We start from the raw sequence: 14,396 nt of genomic DNA on the forward strand, positions 1-14,396 counted from the left end.
TATTCAGTTCAACTTTTGCCAGCGTTTTAACTCCACCACCAACAGGAACAAACTGCCTTGGGAGGTGGTAGACTCTCTTTCAGTGGAGATATTTAAGCAAAGGCTCAATAGGCACTCCTATGTCAGGTAGTGGTGCTTGTAGTTGCAATATTCAGTTACTGTACATGGGCGGCTTTCTCTCCGTCCAAATAACACTGGGACTCTTAAAAATCCTGATTTATATCCCAGTTTCCCTCCAAGGAATTCCACGAGGGGCGTGTGTGCATGTATATATATGCACAGAAACTTTAAATTCTTACAGCAAAACAGTTGAGATTCTTGGGTCACAGAGGGTTCGACTAGATGACCCTTGGGGTACCTTCCAACTCCACAATTGTATTATTTTCCCCTTCAATAGTTGCTCTGACGAAAATGACACACTTTCCAAGGTAGCAGGCACAGAGCTTGGAGAACAGAAATGCTCAGAAGGGCTTTGTTCATTCTGGCAGAAGCCAAAATGTTTTGCTGCAAGTATTTAAAATTCCTGTTTTGTTAAGTTACTATAACAACATACTGTTTTAGCGATTAATTGCACTGTACCGGGATGCAGAACAAACTTTTCTCAACTGCTGTCTGATACTTTCATGACTATCCACTTGGTGTCTCATTTTTGTTTTAAGTGAGAGAAATGTGGAAAGTTGCACCCAACTTAAAGTGATGTACAAGTCTGCCTAAAACAAAGGTCAAGGTACCCAAAACAGACAACTTTTTGTGCAAAAAGGATAATGAATTCATCTATTTCAGTCAGAAGATTGGGAAAATTTTTGCCTAACATAAAGCAGCTCATTCTAGAGTGAATGTTTTGAATAATTTATTTTATATACCGGTAACTGTTTGGTAGAAAATCCGAAGTCCTTTTCATTTTCATCTCTTTTTTGTGGTTTTCCTTTGGTGTTTTCACTCCCCCCCCCCGTTTTCTTTTTAAGATCAGTTTCTTTTATTGCATTATGAAAAAGCTTTAGTGAAATCTTATTTTTTTAAAGAAAAACAAAAACCTTTTGAAAGTGTTGTCTAGCCACCCACACCCTAAGTCAAGAGTGTGCCATGAATAAACATAGTTACAGGTAGGTAGCCGTGTTGGTCTGCCGTAGTCAAAACAAAATAAAAAAATTCCTTCCGGTAGCACCTTAGAGACCAACTATATTTGTCATTGGTATGAGTTTTCATGTGCATGCACACTTCTGAAGAAGTGTGCATCTGAAGTGTGTATCTGAAGAAGTGTGCATGCACACAAAAGCTCATACCAATGACAAACTTAGTTGGTCTCTAAGGTGCTACTGGAAGGATTTTTTTTTATTTTGTTATGAATAAACATAAATCAACATAATGTTGCTCCTGGAGAGAATTGTACAGAATAAAAAAGCATGGCTGACTCCATCTAAACTCTGGTGTTCTCTTTTTTTAAAAACAAAAACAAAACTTGGTTTCCACTCCTGATCTTCTCAAGTGAGGAATCCCTGATAATCTTCCCAGATGCCTCAGAACTCGTGTTAAGCAACTGGTTTGAACAAGTAACTACTCAGAAACAAATCCAAAAATTCAATGGGCTCAACTCCTAAGGCAGTCTGTATCCAAATATAGCCCTGGTGTTCTCACTCATGAGTTTCCATTCCAATTTTTAAAAGTGCTATCCCTTGCCAAGCTCACTTACGGAGGAAGGCGAGTGATAAGAACACCTGCTTTTGGGGGGGAAAACCAGACAAGCTGCTCTAAAGTGCTGTTAACTTTCTCTTTATTGCAACAAATTCGGGAAAAGCCTCATGCAACTGAAACAAATGTACATAGTGATCTATGCAGCTTGAAAGGGTGAGAAGGCTGAACCCACAGAAATTGAACCATTTGGAAGCAATGATGTGATCTAAATCACAAACTCACCAGAGACATTTATCTCAGGCTTTCCAAAGTAACCCAGGTTCACTATACAAGATATATACAGACTTTTCAAAACAAAACAAAACCTTCCTAGAAAGCCCCAACATAAACTTTAAGTTTTTAAGACTGCTGGTTTAATGCACCTAGCCATGGTACTAAGTTACCTTCACCATCTTAGAGCAGGTTACAGGTAGGTAGCCGTGTTGGTCTGGATCGAAGTAAAATAAAAAAATTCCTTCAGTAGCACCTTAAAGACCAACTAAGTTTTTATTTTGGTATGAGCTTTCGTGTGCATGCACACTTCTTCAGATACAGTGAAATGGAAGTTTCCAGGCACTTATGTAGAGAAGGGGTGGGGAGGGGTGGGGATGGGGAGGGGGGATCACTCAGAAGGGTGGTGGAAATGGGTGATTGACTGACTGATAGCTGTTGATGACCGCAAACGACTGCAAATGGTTTTGCATGAAAAAGCAAGGGTTGGGATGGCTGAAGATCGCTTATCATGTATAATGAGATAAGAACCCGATATCTCTGTTCAAACCAGGTCCCTCCATGGTTTTGAGCTTGGTGATAAGTTGCAATTCAGCAACTTCTCTTTCCAGTCTATTTCTGAAATTCTTTTGTAGTAAGACAGCTACTTTGAGATCTTGTATAGAATGTCCTGGGAGATTGAAGTGTTCTCCTACTGGTTTTTCTGTCTTCTGGTTCCTGATGTCAGATTTATGTCCATTTATCCTTTGGCGTAGGGTTTGGCCTGTTTGTCCAATATAGAGAGCTGAAGGGCACTGTTGGCATTTGATGGCATACACAATGTTAGAGGATGAGCAATTAAATAGTCCTGAGATGGTATGTTGGATGTTGTTGGGGCCAGTAATGGTGTTGTCTGGGTGTATGTGGCAGCAAAGTTGGCATCTGGGTTTATTGCAGGCTCTGGTACCAGTGTCCATGTTAAGTCTGGTGGTTGTATTATTGTGGGTGAGGAGTTGTTTAAGATTGGGTGGCTGTCTGTAGGCAATGAAAGGTCTTCCTCCCAGAGCTTGAGAAAGGGAGCGGTCATTGTCCAGGAGAGGCTGTAGATCTCTGATGATGCGTTGTACTGTTTTAGCTTGGGAGCTGTATGTGATGACTAGTGGTGTTCTGTTATTTTCTTTTTTGGGTCTGTCTCTTTGGGTCTGCAAGACAGACCCAAAAAAGAAAATAACAGAACACCACTAGTCATCACATACAGCTCCCAAGCTAAAACAGTACAACGCATCATCAGAGATCTACAGCCTCTCCTGGACAATGACCGCTCCCTTTCTCAAGCTCTGGGAGGAAGACCTTTCATTGCCTACAGACAGCCACCCAATCTTAAACAACTCCTCACCCACAATAATACAACCACCAGACTTAACATGGACACTGGTACCAGAGCCTGCAATAAACCCAGATGCCAACTTTGCTGCCACATACACCCAGACAACACCATTACTGGCCCCAACAACATCCAACATACCATCTCAGGACTATTTAATTGCTCATCCTCTAACATTGTGTATGCCATCAAATGCCAACAGTGCCCTTCAGCTCTCTATATTGGACAAACAGGCCAAACCCTACGCCAAAGGATAAATGGACATAAATCTGACATCAGGAACCAGAAGACAGAAAAACCAGTAGGAGAACACTTCAATCTCCCAGGACATTCTATACAAGATCTCAAAGTAGCTGTCTTACTACAAAAGAATTTCAGAAATAGACTGGAAAGAGAAGTTGCTGAATTGCAACTTATCACCAAGCTCAAAACCATGGAGGGACCTGGTTTGAACAGAGATATCGGGTTCTTATCTCATTATACATGATAAGCGATCTTCAGCCATCCCAACCCTTGCTTTTTCATGCAAAACCATTTGCAGTCGTTTGCGGTCATCAACAGCTATCAGTCAGTCAATCACCCATTTCCACCACCCTTCTGAGTGATCCCCCCTCCCCATCCCCACCCCTCCCCACCCCTTCTCTACATAAGTGCCTGGAAACTTCCATTTCACTGTATCTGAAGAAGTGTGCATGCACACGAAAGCTCATACCAAAATAAAAACTTAGTTGGTCTTTAAGGTGCTACTGAAGGAATTTTTTTATTTTACTTCGATCCAGACCAACACGGCTACCTACCTGTAACCAGAACTATGGAAGGCACCACATTGAGCCGCATGAAATGGAAGTCCATCAACCTCACCAAGAAACTTGCCCAGGTACAAACTGACATCCTCTTTCTATCTAAATGCAAAAACCTGGACATTGTACCTAAGGGTCTTAGAATTAAGAACCCTCTTCAATCAACTTATCCCACAGAATATGCCAGCAAACTATGCCACACTTTATCTAAAAAACTGCTGAAACATCTTATCGGCGTTCTGTATTCCAAACAGAAGTTAATAAAGGAGGAACTCTCTGCACTGGAGAACTCCATCAGGAATCACCCGGCCTGGCAGAAGTTCCACAAGGAAAAACAAACCATTTACCACTCTCAACTGGAGTTACTGAAGAACCAGAAAAATAAAAAACTCTGCAACCTTTCCAACCTACAGGCCACCAATCAAAACAAGATCAACAACATTGTCAATCTTTCACAGCAAACACTCAGCCCAGCTGAGGAATCCGTCCTTTCACGGGGACTATCATTCTGCCCTGCCAAATCCCAACACATGATTCAGTTCTGCGGGGACCTGGAAGCATTTTTCCGCCGTTTACGCCTGAAGGAGTATTTTCATCACACACAAGAACAAGACAAAGTAGAACAAACTACATCCCCACAACACAACACCTCTCAACTTACTGGGGAACAACCATCACCCTCCAAACGCATCAATGAACAGAACATTGACCACCAACTACCACCGAAAAGAAGTTACACAAAAAGGGACTCCACATGGACCCCTCCTGATGGACGCAATACCACACTAGATCTGTACATCGAATGCTTCCGCCACAGAATCCAAACGGATGTGACCAGAAAACACCATCGCTTACAACAAAATCTAAACCATGCTGAAAGGAGAGCCATAGAAAATCTCAGGAACAACCCAGACATTATAATTAAAGAGGCAGACAAGGGTGGAGCTGTCGTCATCATGAACAAAACTGATTACATCCAAGAGGCCCACAGACAACTTTCCAATACTGCCTTTTACATGAAATTGGACTCAGACCCCACACAAGCATACAAAAAAGAACTGAACAAGATTGTCAAGGAGCTACCCCTACACATCCAAGAACAGATCCTCACAAACACACCAGCGGAACCTCGGCCAGGAACTTTCTATCTTCTACCCAAAATACACAAACCAGGAAACCCAGGACGCCCCATCATCTCAGGTATTGGCACCATTACAGTGGGTGTTTCCGGCTATATGGACTCTGTTCTGAAACCATATGCTATCAGTGCTCCCAGCTACGTACGTGACACCACAGATTTTCTGAGGAAAATACAATATTTGAACAATCTTCCTAACAATACTATACTAGCCACTATGGATGTGGAATCTCTATATACCAACATCCCACACAATGATGGTTTACAAGCCATAAGGAACACCATTTCAGATAAAACCACAGCGGACTTTGCTACCAAACTCTGCCACTTTGTCCTTACCCACAACCACTTCAAATTTGGTGATGACCTGTTCCTCCAGATCAGCGGCACAGCCATGGGCACCCGCATGGCCCCACAGTATGCCAACATCTTCATGGCAGATTTAGAACAACGTTTCCTTAACTCCTACCCACTCAAACCTCTCCTGTACCTGCGATACATTGACGATATTTTTATTATCTGGACCCATGGACAACAGACCCTGGAAACCTTCCACCAGACATTCAATGACTTTCACCCCACCATCAACCTAACAATGAACCAATCTATGCAAGAAATACATTTTTTGGACACTACTATAAAAATACAGGATGGACGTATAGACACCACCTTATACAGAAAACCAACTGACCGACAAACATATCTACATGCTTCTAGCTACCATCCCAAACATACCAAACAATCCATCGTATACAGCCAGGCCTTACGTTACAACCGCATCTGTTCCAACTCTACAGACAGAGAATCTCACCTAAGAGATCTACAGCAAACCTTTTTAGAACTAAAATATCCACCTGATGAAGTTAAACAACAGATCAACAGAGCCAGACAGATACCTAGAGAGAACCTGCTGCAAGACAGACCCAAAAAAGAAAATAACAGAACACCACTAGTCATCACATACAGCTCCCAAGCTAAAACAGTACAACGCATCATCAGAGATCTACAGCCTCTCCTGGACAATGACCGCTCCCTTTCTCAAGCTCTGGGAGGAAGACCTTTCATTGCCTACAGACAGCCACCCAATCTTAAACAACTCCTCACCCACAATAATACAACCACCAGACTTAACATGGACACTGGTACCAGAGCCTGCAATAAACCCAGATGCCAACTTTGCTGCCACATACACCCAGACAACACCATTACTGGCCCCAACAACATCCAACATACCATCTCAGGACTATTTAATTGCTCATCCTCTAACATTGTGTATGCCATCAAATGCCAACAGTGCCCTTCAGCTCTCTATATTGGACAAACAGGCCAAACCCTACGCCAAAGGATAAATGGACATAAATCTGACATCAGGAACCAGAAGACAGAAAAACCAGTAGGAGAACACTTCAATCTCCCAGGACATTCTATACAAGATCTCAAAGTAGCTGTCTTACTACAAAAGAATTTCAGAAATAGACTGGAAAGAGAAGTTGCTGAATTGCAACTTATCACCAAGCTCAAAACCATGGAGGGACCTGGTTTGAACAGAGATATCGGGTTCTTATCTCATTATACATGATAAGCGATCTTCAGCCATCCCAACCCTTGCTTTTTCATGCAAAACCATTTGCAGTCGTTTGCGGTCATCAACAGCTATCAGTCAGTCAATCACCCATTTCCACCACCCTTCTGAGTGATCCCCCCTCCCCATCCCCACCCCTCCCCACCCCTTCTCTACATAAGTGCCTGGAAACTTCCATTTCACTGTATCTGAAGAAGTGTGCATGCACACGAAAGCTCATACCAAAATAAAAACTTAGTTGGTCTTTAAGGTGCTACTGAAGGAATTTTTTCATCTTAGAGCAGATACACTTGTGCAGAGAAATTGGGGTGATGCTGAGAAGGCAGGTGAGGAACTGCATGTTTGAATGCTACTTCTGCATTAAATAAAACCTCCCTACCTGTTAAAAACCGGCATGTTAGAAAGAATGGGTTAGGCTCTTCTATTTAATATGCAGGACTTGTTTTCCGACAGGAAGGGTTTTAGTTATTTCACAGGGAAGCTATTCGTGCCCTATCTGGAGTCTGGAATGCCCGTCTCCGAATCATGAGTTACCTGTACACAGACTCGCCCTCTGATTTTTCCCATTCTGGATTTCTAAAACAAAACTTTGCAATGCTGATTGTCTGCAAAACAGCAGATTACCTTCAATATAACAGTTATTAAATAAGCCAAGTTCCCTTTTCTTTCTTTTTTTTTCTTATTTTAAATGCAAACAGAACCAAAACCTTAATGCTTTATAGTTAAGATGAACTGAACAACTGCAACCCAGTAAAAAATGTAAAGTTGTGGCAAAATTTTGCCCTGGACCGCTGAGGCAGAATCTGACCACAATGTCAGAGTTGGAGTTCACGTTACAACTGCAATGGGAATTGCAATGCAAAATGGTACCTCTGCTGCAAGTCACACCCACACAATGGGCAGATCCTCATCATATATATTTGATGCACACCCATCTCAAGTTTTAGGTCAGTGTTTCCCAAACTTGGGTCTCCAGCTGTTTTTGGACTACAACTCCCATTATCCCTGACCCCCGGGTTCTACAAGCAAGAGATGATGGGAGTTACAGTTCAAAAGCAGCTGGAGACCCAAGCTTGGCCAACACTTTTAGGCAGGAGTTTTCCCCCAAAGAATCATGGGAACTGTTGTTTAAAGATGGTGTGGACGGGATGGCTCTGACGGGAAAACTGCTATTCCCAGGATTCTTTGGATGGGGGAGCCATATGCTTTAAATGTGCACTGGGTGTACTTCAGATGCAATGGTACAGATCTCCCCAAGCTGTTAATGTTTAGAATGGCTGGACACATTTGCCCTGTGAATTCCACAAATGGGGCAGGAGAACAAGCTCACTAGGGTCTGCCCACCTCTGGGAGTTTCAGGGGGTGGCTGTGTGGAGTGGGGCTGACTCCAATAGGCTCCCTGCAAATACTAAAGTCTGATTTCCCAGGGTTCTTGCCAGGAGGTTTTGCCACTTCAGGCAGCTGCCCTTGAACTTAAAGCGGGCAATAATGGATCTTGGGAACAGATCACACGTGCCCATCTCAGCACTCCTATGCATCCAACCCAAGTCATACCCAACAGGGGACTCATCGAAATTAACAGACATGGCCACCTTAGACCCATTAATTCCAGTGTCTACTTTTGAGTAGAAGTTTCAGTACAACACCCATGACGGTTGTGGAATTTCCAGTTTGCAATACCAGCTGAATTAAGGCCACGGGTGGCTGCCATGCTGTCAATCAGTATTTCTGGCACTCAATCTCTTCCTCTGCCCCCTTTCCCCAGAGCACTGTGCGCTTTGCTCAGCTCCCTCAAGGAGAGCCAGCTATGTTCTCTGCGGATTGCTCTTCCTCATCCAGTGTCAGTGGATCAACAGCTGTGCCCACAGCGAGATCTGCGTCGCCTTCAGAGCTGGACTTCTCTGGCACATCAGAATAAAGGTTCTTCAAGTAGCTGACAAACTTGTCTTCCTTGCTGCTCCAATCCACAGCACATTCCTTCCCCCTGGCATCTGATGCTCCCTGGTCCTTCACATCGGACCCTGGAAGGGGAGAAGTCGAGAGCTCCGGTTTGGGGGGATGGGGAGGTGTAACACATTCACCTACCGCATCATCGCTTACTTTGCAAGAGTCGGACTTCTCATCCTGGTGGGAAGCATCCGGAGCACCCTCTGTAGCAGCGGCGACTGCTGGCTCACTCTCATATTCGGCCTCCCAGTCTTCCCCGTCCTCCAGAGCTGTGGATTTGGCCGGTCCAGCATCTACAGCCTTGCCTACGAAACCAGCAGAATTCCCAGCGCCTTGGGTATTCTGCCGCTCACTCTCAGGGGCGCCAAACACGCATCTTTTCGCTTCTGGGGCATCCTGAGCATCCTGCCAACGTCCCCCTTCCTGGTTCCTTTTCATGCTGCTAGCGCTGGACCCAAAAGAAGACCCTTCTCTCCTCCACCCTTGTGGCCCTGACTTCCAAGAGCTTGATTCGGCAGCGCCTTGCCTCCGGTTGCCCCAAGCCCTGTCAAAATCCTGCCGCTTGTCCTGCCAACGACCTCGATTCCCATGCTCTCCTCCTCCTCCTCTTTGGTTCCCCCTCCAGTCTGTGTGGGGCTGGGCTCTCTTCCAACCCCCTTCTGTGTGTGGCTGGCTGTAGTCAGCCCTGCCGCTCCCACCATTTCTCTGGGCAGCGCTGTTCCAATGGCGCCCATCGTTTTGCTGCTCTAGGACTCCACCGCTTGGCCCCATGTGGCCGCCGTATCCTCCAGGAGCCGCTCCACACTGCTGGGCTCCACTAGGCTGTTGCTGCATGCTGGTGCAGCCCGACACAAAACAGCAAGCCGACCGTTGGCAGCAGCTCACGGCGCACTGAGCAGGTGGCTCGTGACATGTGGAGAAAGAGGCCTGAGCGCAGTTGTTAATGGGTGCTGGAGGAAGGACACACTGTGCCCCCCTGGCAGCATTAATGAGGACACAGAGGACGTCCAAGCGCACGGGCACCGTGAGGGAAAGGGGGTTGTTTGGTGAGGATGTGCGGCCCAGGGAGAAATGCTGGAGGCTGCTGGAGAGCCAGGAAGAGGTGGGCTCATTGGAGGATGAACTAGATGCCACCAGGACTGGCCTCCTCTCTGGGGAGTGGCTATTCACTCTGTCGTCAGCCATGAGGTCTGCCTGTGTGATCCCAGCACTGGTAGCAGCTATGTAGAAACTGCAAAGGATGAAACAAGAAGCCAAGTTTAGAGAAAATAATTATAATAGCAGGAATCCCAATTCTCTGCCCTCTATAATCTCTGAAGGGCAGAGACCATGAGACCCCCAGTTGCTAACCCCCAGTTTGGGGTCTGATTCAGGCCCATTAAGCAAATTCTTCGGCTCACCTCATGCTGAAGATGGTGGGAGAGTAGTTTTGGTGGCGGGAGGATAATGAAAAAAGGGTAAAGTAGTACTGGACGGGAACCTGTCATCTTAATGGGGAAACAAATCTTCGTCCTGCTGGTCATCACACTGACCAGAAATAGGATAACATCTCAGTCCCTAAAGAGGTTAGACACCCATCCTGCAAAAACAACTTAAGAGTAAGTCCCACTGAGCTCAATGGGACTTACTCCTGAGTAAACATGTCAAGGAGTTCAGTGTAAACATCGCTCTACCTGCAAAGACAACTCACCCCAATATGAAACTCGGGTTGCTGGGAAATCATGTTTAATTCCCCTGCATGCAGAAAACAAAAGTAAGCAGACCACCAGGCTCTCCTACTCTACAATATCTGTGTTGAAGGAGGCAAAAGATTGAGCTGGCGAAGATGGAAAAGTTTTGGATTTTTGTTTGGAATACGTTCAGATATCACCAAGTTATTTTAAAGAAACTATTATTTATTACAACGATTTGTATGCTGCTTAATCACAGTTGTCTCCAAGTGGTGCATGTAGCAAGGGAGACACACATGCATGAGACATACGTGTGCGCGCGTGCACAAATCATTTTTATCCCGCTGGAACTAATGGCACAGAAACCAACCCATGCAATAAATAGTAAAGAAAACGCCTTTAGGCATGCACTGAGCGTCTTTCCTCTTGGGTTTGTCTTTGCAAGCTGCCCACACAGAAAAGGGGGTTGGGGAAGGAGAGGGTCCCAGCGAACAGTAACTTTGCAAGCTACCGTACTTTGAACCTCAGCATTCCCCCCCCCCCCTCCTTACAGTGCATTCCCACGCCTGTGGCTATTCCCAAAATGCCTACGTGCAAAAGGCATCTAAAGCCTTGCACCGTGGTCTTTCTTTCTGGCCTTGCAAGCAGCCGCTGGGCTGCTGGAGCAAAGTGTCTGGGAAGAGCCGTGCAGGCATCAAATTTGCTGGCTTGGAGAGGAAAGGAGACCGGGTAGCTCTGCGTATTTCGATAAAAGGTTTTTAGAACGAATGTTTTCCACCCCCCGAAAAGCCCCTGCTTGGGGACACAAACCCAGCTAGGGCGCCTTCCTCCCATGCACCCGGCTGCAAACGGTTCCCGCGCTTTACCTGCAATCCACTTTGCTGTCTCGCGCCCAACAGCGACTCCTGCAGCACGAGGACACGGGCAAAAAAACCCCAAAAACGCCCAGACATGCGCAGTTGTTCTCGCTAAAGGGTGGCGCCCAGAGACCTCATTTGTATACATAGAGGGGGGGGGGACCTATTGGAGCGCTGGAATTAGCCTACGGGGGAGAGGGGCCTAGAAACTTAGATGAAGGGGCGGGGCTTCAAGAGGCACAGCGCGAGAACGCGGGAAGGTAGAATACTTATTATCATCATTGATACTCTAGTCACGCTAATAATGTTTATCATTAGTATTAACAATGCTGCTAGTGCTACTACTAGTATAGGGATGTAGTTGCATTAATAATATACTAGCAGTGTACTGCTAGTATAATACTAGTAGTAGTCCATAGTCATGTATTAACATTCGTAATTATTAAGTAGTGGGTGGACATATCACGATACAGATATTTCTCCAAGTAGTTCTTTATAAGTAAGCTGGAACTGAACCGAACAGCTCAGCCTGCCTGCTTATATAGGCAGCCGGATGAGAGACACTGCACACACCTTTGTAATTCAAAAAAAATCTTTAATAAAAATGTTTTTTTAAAAAAATTGTAACAACAACAGCCTAGGGTTTCCCCCCTAAATTAACTGACATGGACCTGAGTGAAACTGTACTGTACTGTATACGCAATACCCCTGGTTGCCAGGGTGAGAATTCCAATACATAACAGTAATACTCAGTGCTTTTTTTCTAAGAAAAATGTTTAGTGGTACTCTTATTTTGACTCAAGAAAATCACCATTTTATAGTTCAAATCGGGAAAAATAAATACAGTAAATAGACAAAAGTACAAAGATTCACAAAATGTTTAGGGGTATGCATTCCCCCAGAAAAAAGTACTAGTAATACTGCTACAGAAATATTACTACTATGCTACTAGTATAGTACAGTAGTACTAACGCCAATGCAACACTGCTAAAAGTAAACGTACCCCTGATCATTAGGTCCAGTCGCGGACGACTGGGGTTGCGGCGCTTATCTTGCTTTACTGGCCGAGGGAGCTGGCATACAGCTTCCAGGTCATGTGGCCAGCATGACTAAGCTGCTTCTGGTGAACCAGAGCAGCGCACGGAAACGCCGTTTACCTTCCCTGTTTATCTACTGTCCTTGCACTTTGATGTGCTTTCAAATGGGAGCTCACCCCGTTGCGGGGACACGAACTGACCTTCTGATCAGCAAGCCCTAGGCTCTGTGGTTTAGACCACAGCGCCACCCGTGTCCCTTGCAGCACTGCTATTAATGTTATAAAGGACACGAGGGTAGATAGGAGGAAAATATCAGGATCTTTTAGGGATACTCCCCCCTCCAGTTGACCAGCTTCTAGCCCCTGCTTCCACATTCCTCCTAACAAACATGGCTCCTGTGCATTTTAAAGCAGCATGGCAGGCTGAGGTTCATCAGGTAGAGCTTCTACCACCACCCCTGACCTTTCCTCCTGCATAAAGTCAGGGATGGGCATGGGGAGTTTCACTGGCCAAAGTTCTGCCACAAAGGGCATAGGATCCCATCCTGGGAGAGTTGGGGGAAGGTGGTCATCCTTTTAATTCATTGTGATGGGGTAGAGAGGGTTTGCTTCATGCCTTCAGCACAGCAGCGATCCATCAAGGCAGAGATGGGAATGACGAGAGGGGAAGGAATTACCATGCTTACTCTAATGCTCTTCCCCCCCTCCCCCCCCTTTTTGCCAAATCACGTTGCGAAAATTAAGGTGCGCATTAGATTCGATGGCACCTTTACATTTGCCAGCAAATACTTTTTTTGGTTTCAAGCTTTTGAAAACTGAGCTGCGCATTAGATTTGATGGCGGATTAGACTCGAGAAAATCCTGTAATTTGCACAAGCGAACACAGACACATTTTGCACAGCGAGGACGCTTGATGTGCATAAAGTATTATAAAGTTAATACAGTACCGGTAATATCCTCCGCCCTCCCACTTTAGCCAGCTCCCCACCCGGCTCCCACCTGCCTTGTTACTCATCAACCAGGCCAGGAGGTGGCACTGCCCACCAGCTTCCTAGAATTAGGTGTTTCTGCCTACTACACACAGTGCATTCAAAGCATGTTCAAGGCATGTTTAAGGCACATGTCTTCCCCCAAAGAAAGCTGGGAACCGTAGTTTAAGGGTGCTGGGAATGGTAGCTCTGTGAGGAGGAAAATACAGTTCCTAGGAAATTCATGTATTGAATGTATGGAATGGATCCCCCTATGGCTCCATCTCCACTTTTTGAGTGTATTCTGTAGACTGTAGTCTGGAAACTGATGTGGAGGCTATTTATGCACAGGCTTTGCCCAAACCAATGCTGTTCTGCCCCCAAAGGGATAGCAAATCTGTGTATTAGTATTAGGTGGCAGGAATAACAATGCTGCGCCTTCAGAAAAGATAGTGCCTTCCCCCCTTTTTTTAGACCCCCCATGGCAGGTTGGGAAATGTAGGCACAGAAATAATCTACTTTCTATTGGCTCTTGCCAGGGAGTGAGAAGAAACCTCCCTTCCTCCTTTATAATCTAGTGGTAGTCTAGTGATGGCAAACCCAAGAAGAAAAGGTGAAGTCACTTTGTCCTTACAAAGCTCCGCGGAAAACTTCATAAAATGCTTCTAACCATCTGCATTCAGAGCCATGGAGCAGTGTATTGGAATGTGAGCAATATTTCAACACGTGCCTTGTTTATCTCCCATAAATCTATGCATGAGAGTTTTGTGGAGTTTTGTTAATGTACTATCCAGAAAGAGAGAGAAATCTCATAGAATCCTAGAGTTGGAAGAGACCACAAGGGCCACCCAGTCCAACCCCCTGCCAAGCAGGAAACACCATCAAAGCATTCCTGACAATGTTTCCTGCTTGGCAGGGGGTTGCTCCAGACAGAACAAATGCCATCAGGCACCTTCTTCAGTCCCTTAACTGTGCCAGCTGGTCTTTATGAGGACAAAGATCCTTCAGTTTGATTCCCTGCTCCCTCTTCCCTCCCTGTCCCTTTCCCACTAGGTGTTGTGTTTTTTGAGACTGTAAGCCTGAGAGTGGGGACTGTCTTGTTTTAATTGATTGGACGTAAGCCGCTATGGGAG

This window comes from Zootoca vivipara, chromosome 6 (genome assembly GCF_963506605.1).
Source record: "Zootoca vivipara chromosome 6, rZooViv1.1, whole genome shotgun sequence".
NCBI classification, from domain to species: domain Eukaryota; kingdom Metazoa; phylum Chordata; class Lepidosauria; order Squamata; family Lacertidae; genus Zootoca; species Zootoca vivipara.